The sequence below is a fragment of the Haemaphysalis longicornis genome, unplaced genomic scaffold (genome assembly GCF_048455015.1).
Source record: "Haemaphysalis longicornis isolate Haplotype H1 unplaced genomic scaffold, Haemaphysalis longicornis Haplotype H1 scaffold_5, whole genome shotgun sequence".
NCBI lineage: Eukaryota > Metazoa > Arthropoda > Arachnida > Ixodida > Ixodidae > Haemaphysalis > Haemaphysalis longicornis.
In genome coordinates this window covers 76,683,066-76,689,122 of record NW_027526385.1, presented here as the reverse complement: position 1 = coordinate 76,689,122, position 6,057 = coordinate 76,683,066, and positions in this window count along the sequence as shown.

The window sequence follows — 6,057 nt, the reverse complement described above, 5'->3', positions numbered from 1 at the left end:
GCCGCCGTTATTCATAAAGGCCGAATTCTTGTTTCGCTGTTACCGGTGATCTTGACTGTATGTGTATGTGTGTGTAAAGGTGTGTGTGAACTTATATTACATTCTGCCTTTCCCTTGAGGCCTTCTTGTGTAAGCAGAGGCAATGTCATTTTATTGTTTTACTTGGCACGCAATGTTGGAGATCATGCGGAACCACTAATTGAGAGTCTCGACCCACCGTTGGGTTTAAATCTCGTGCGTGACGCTAATTTGAGAAACATTAGGGATGTGGTCACGTGACACCGAAAGGCAACTCGGGATAACCGTGCGAAGCACTGGTTTCCCACTGGCTGACACGAATGCCACCTGCTGCATTTTCATCGTGGCCGGGTTAAACGTTAATTCTTTCAGTGGAGGCCAAATTTATGGTTGTGTTTTTTTTTTTATTATTATTATTATTTTTCTCTCATTTAGGTTTGCTTTTCACCCATTGTTGCGTTCGCATCAGGGAACTGTCAACCTCAATGGCTGTAAGATTGTCTGCTTCACTTGTCAGGCCACAGTCATGCGGGAAATTCTTTGTTGTAAGCGAAAGTGTTGTGTTAGAGTGTAAATTTAGGACTCTTTTTGGCTTGACGTTGGTGCGCTGCCCTCAGTGGCATGTTTGGACATTCGATTGACAAGAGACACTTTCATTCATGACTGCCGTGCATTTACTGTTTAGTGCGAAGGTCCCTCCCCTCAAAATTCAGGCCTTTATGTTCAACGCTGTATGCTTGCTGAACTGTGCAGTTAGCGCTGTTGAGAAGAAGGTGTTAAAATTTCCGTTTTCGATGTTTTTGAGACCAACGGGTTGAAAGAGGAAAGATGGTGTGTGCTAGCTGAAGAGCTGTGGTGAATCTGTGTATCAAGCTGTGGGGCTACACTAGTAGCAAAGCCGTCGATGTCGGTGTATATTTGGTTGATCTACTGCTGTTGTGTCGATGTTTCAGTGACTGGTTGTGTTCCCAAAACATCTTGTTGGGCCATTTGTTTTTTTGTTGTTGTTTTTTTTTTCTGGATCAAGTTTAATCCATGCTCCAAAACATGGCAGAATTATTGGATAGACTAAGTTTGCCGGTGTACTAAGTGCGCTGCAGATGCACGTATTCGTGACAGCAGGAATCTCCTCTGTGCTAGTCTCGCTGGATTAACCGATAGGTCAGTTCTGGGCTCTAAGCACACACTTTGAAGGCATTCTGCTCGTGTGGCTGCTTTTTTTTTTTCTTTTTTTTTTCCCCTTTTATATTTTCCTTTCAAGAATAGTTCTTGGGGCCGCTTTTGGACTCTCTCCAGGCCTGTGCCATTAGTCATTGCTTGCGAGATGTGTCTGTTTATGTGGCACGTTTGTTTCATTGTTTTGTGATGAGAACATGGCCCTTGGTTGGCTAAGAAAGAACCACACAGCTACCTCTTGTACGCTGTCAATTTTATTTTATTGTCAAATACATTGCTCAAGCTGCAGTATATGTATACAGTGAAATCTCGTTAGACGGAACTCACTTTTAAACAGAATCGGCATTTTTAGCAGAACAGTAGTATTGGGGGTGGCTTGATTTCGGTAACGGGAAACATTCATGCAATACTGCAACAAAATTTTACGAGACACTTGTCACAAACAGTTTTGACTTGTAGTTTGACCAATCACATTACAGGGGGTCACTGCACGCTATGGAAGATGATGTGGGGGGCTGCATATTGTTAACGTAAAGTAATGCGAAAATGTTTTTACCTTACGCATTTTGTAAAGCGAAAATTTTATAAGTGGAGCAGATTTTTCTGGTCCAGTCGAGATCTGTTTAACAAGCTTTCACTGTTCTTTCCACATCTTTAAGAGAAAGGGTGGTATAAAAGGCTACCAGAAGACCATGACACTGGATTTATATGCCACTCTGTCTAAATCCTCACTAAGCATTGTTTTTAACACTGACGAAGTGTGGCAACTGGTATCTCTATATCTTCATTTGGTTTTTATTCTGGACAGACCTGCTGATTTTAGATTTTAGGTCTTAATCGGGGTTGCACGACCGAAAGCGGTGAATTTCGTTCGAAGGGTGCAATAAACTACCTGATTTCACTCATGTTATGTGTCTCTGCATCACTGCCAGTGGATACGTATCCTAAAGGTACGTCTTATGATACGTTTGCGTACACTACTACGTGAACAAAAATGTGTAAACGGTATTAGAATCTTTCCTCAAAAAATCTTTCCTGTTCCTGTCAGCATGGAATAAGGTATAATGACAAAGCACTAAAAATCTAGTGCTGGGCCAGCACACCTGCTTTGGAGCAGTGGGCTTTGGCTTGTATGTCCTTATACATATATGGGACTGCATTGGCCATTGATGTCACTCTTTCGTGGCCTATTCTTCTATTTGTGACACTTTGATCTGCAAACGTCGCTTGTGCATCACTCGCTAACATGAATGTTATAATGGGATGAGGGCCTGCCTGCGTGGGGCTGAAAACTTTCTTTGGTTTGGTCGTGAATTTCGTTATATTGGAGGCTCCCAGGTTTCGGCTGTACTGATAGTGCAAATACATTTTGGCAGTTGACTAACCTATAAACAAAAATCCCCGCGAGGCTTCACCTATATGAGCAATTTCCTGTGTGGTAATACGAAAATTGTCCTGAAGTGCATCTGTACTGCAGTGACCAGCGTGTTGTAATTATTGCATGTGGCATCACAGTCGTCGTTCTGTTCCCCTTCTAGTGTATTCTGGCTGGCTTACTGCCATAAGCAGAAAAATAAAGAAAGCTCACACTAATTCGCATAACACTTGAAGGTCGCGAAGCTGTAGGCAACCTTCGCAACCGTCACGACGGTTTAAGTCCACGGTTGCAACCGATTTGCTTCTTCTTTGCTGTCACAACGACTTTTACTCCATCATTTTGGAAGTGGTAATCATTGGATAGCGCTTTGGAGGGGCGTACGATATGCCGTGTCTTTCTCGTTCCGAGCAAGTGTTGGCATGGTTACAGCGAACGCTGAAGTTTTTCTTTTTTTTTTGCCAATCTTGGACAGTCTCCCTAAGTTGGTATGCTTGGCTTAATTGACAAACGTGCGGCGCAGGGGACCCCGTGCGGTCGTCGCGAGACACGCACACACGAGCGCTAGGCATTTGCTTAATTTTGTGAACTGTCGGGCGGTCGTGCCCGTGCTCACGTGCCCAGCGCGCTCGGCAATTTCTTGGTATTTTTAACTGTGGACACGAAAAATTACGATTTCCTAAACAGCTTCGTTGTTAAAAAAAAAAAGCGAAGGTCATAATAAAGTCTGACGGCCTTTATCATGAACGCGCCTATCGCCCATCAAACGGATGCCATGTACTAATGCCAGCGTCCTTCAATGAAGGACTCTGCTAATGCGGAAGTAAGAGCCTCGAAGAGAATCGGATAACAGCGGCATCCGCTTGAACAATTAGTAGAGAGGGACTTTATACAACCTGGCAGCTTATCTGCAGCTCGGCAGATGTGCCTTGTGTAAAGCAGTACGGGTTTTGGCTGCATTTCTTTATTTCAGGTTTTAAAACTAGTGTTCTCCAGGCACAGGTAAAAAAAAATTTTGCCGTAGGTGGGTTTGTCAAGTGAAAGCTCTTTTTTTTTTTTTTTTTTTTTTGCGCAGAGAGCGCGCGGTGGACATGCATAATACACAAAACACGAACGCTGCTTGGCATAGTCTGCGCTGTAGGCGCGAACACAGTGAACTCGGACGCCGCGAGGTTGCACGAGATTTCGGCGCACGTTAAAGATCCCGAGGTGGTCAAAACTAATCCGGAGCCCTCCACTACGGCGCGCCTCATCGCCTACGTTGCGTCGGTGCGTTAAACTCCACAATCAATCAATCAATCAATGAACCAATCAATCAATCCATCAGTGTTTCCTTGTATGTTTTTGGCATGAGCCCTTATACAAGCCCGCTTATATCGAACGCGGATATATCGAATTATTGCCTATATCGAACCCTTGTATAATTCTGGTAAAAATTACACGCATTTAAAACTTTTTATATCGAACGAGATTTTGCTCACAATGGATATATCGAACTCTCCCGCGCGGGATTACGCTCTCCTTAGGCATGCGGCAGGCTTTCCCGCAATACATCTGGGGTCTCCGCTCTGTCGAAGACGCCGAGGACTCTGTCCCGCTTCCGAGCACGAGCGAAGCCGTCGCTGTCGGGGCACTGCTACTGCGATACTGCAGTGCCATTGAGGGCAGCGGTCTTGTGCTTGTCGACTGTTTAGATACCGTGGAGCAATTTTACCAGTAAGACGTTGCACTCCAAGAAGCCGGCTACACTCACGCAGTTCTTCCGCCCCAATAAATTATCGTTTTCTTTCCGAGAAAGTGCCACTGCAGGGTGGTAAGAGCTCAGCGTTAGCTCGGGACTACGTCGGCAAGATTGCTCTCACATAAGTTTTTTTTTTTTTTGCTTCACTTTCTATATCGAATCTTTGCTATATCGAACTATTCTACAATACTCGCGCTGTTCGATATAAGCGGGCTTTACTCTACTCCTCCCTTAAAATGAACGCGGCATTAGGCGCTTTCACTCCGCAACCGCATGGGGCGCTGGCGTGACCTTGGCTGAGTTTGAAGGTCGACTGACGCTACGAGGAACCGTAGTTTGTGCCAAGAGCAATAAAGCTTTCACTTTAAAAAGCAAGTTGGATGACCAGTGGCACGTGCATGCTAGTTAAGTGCGACGCAATTGAGCGATAAGGACACTGAACGGTATACCAGTATGTGGGCAATTAACTGCGCGGGTAGTAATTTGAGGGGACATTAGTTTTTGTTTCCCACTGCGGATGCAACAATGGGGATGGCAATTGCATGTAGAGGAGCAGAAAAAAAATACGGCACTTCTTGTCAGAAAGATCCTGGTCGTGTGGGGCCATGCGATGTGCCCGGACTTTGTTAAATCGAAAGTGCGGAAAAGAATCGCTTCCTCAATCACTAAAAAAAGAACACGCAGTTTCCAACGGGCGTTCAAGTTGAATTTCAGATTTACGTGTGATCTTAATTTATCTCGAAAGTGTTGGGCTACAACTTTTATCGTTCGTGATGTGTTCTTTCGCTTACGGAAAATCGGAACAGAGACACGTGCGTGTGCTCTGATACAATTGGCGCTTGCAAATTAAAATTCAGCTGCCTATAGGTGCTATTGTGCCGCTATGTATACAGTTCCGTATGTACTGGCTGTATTGGGTATTCATTTAGCACAGGCTATGTCAAATTAATTAACCAAATCGCAAACTTTCGGTTTAGGCGTATACGTAGCAACTCAATCTTCACGCAGAGGAGGAGGCGGAATAAACGTGTATCTGAAGCTGTCAGCCCTGGGGAAGAGTCCTCATTCCAGGACCCCTTGATTCCGTCCGGCTGGGCTCGCTGCACCAGCCAAAGCAAAGCTACTCACGGCAGTCATCTCGAATGTGCACTTTGCACACCGGATTTCGCATATTTTATTGTCGTCTGGTGCCGCTTGAATGCGTGTTTTTTACGTGCAGATTGCACGTTTGGTACTGCAGCACAAAACGACGCACAGGTCACAGATGCACGCGAATTGCTTGCATTTTAAAATTTTCGGCGTGGGGATTGCGTAATTAGGTATCACTTAATATATGCACAGCAAGTGCGTTATCCTCGAGGATGCATGAATTTGTGCTATTTTACGTGACTTCTTTTGTTTGTCTCTCGGCCTAAATTTAAAGAAGCCGCAGCTGTGCGTGCACGATACGAGTGACCCTTTTTGTTTGTAGCATTTCTGCCAAAGTTTCTCCGGTAAGAACCGTTTCTTTAGTTCGTTTAATAAAATGACACGTGGAACTTCACGATTGAGCGTGACGACAACTATTCAAACTTCGCGCTCGTGAGTGCCGCCGCGCCCCCTTGTGGCCACAAAAAGTTCGTTGCCGCCAAAAAATTTGTTGCTCCGCGAGCTCCTCCTCCGGCCATTCACTCGGCTGCTCGTGGTCGACTCACTCACTCTGCATCGAGACGCCGCGCCGTCGAGTCGCGGCTCACCTTCCAAGCAG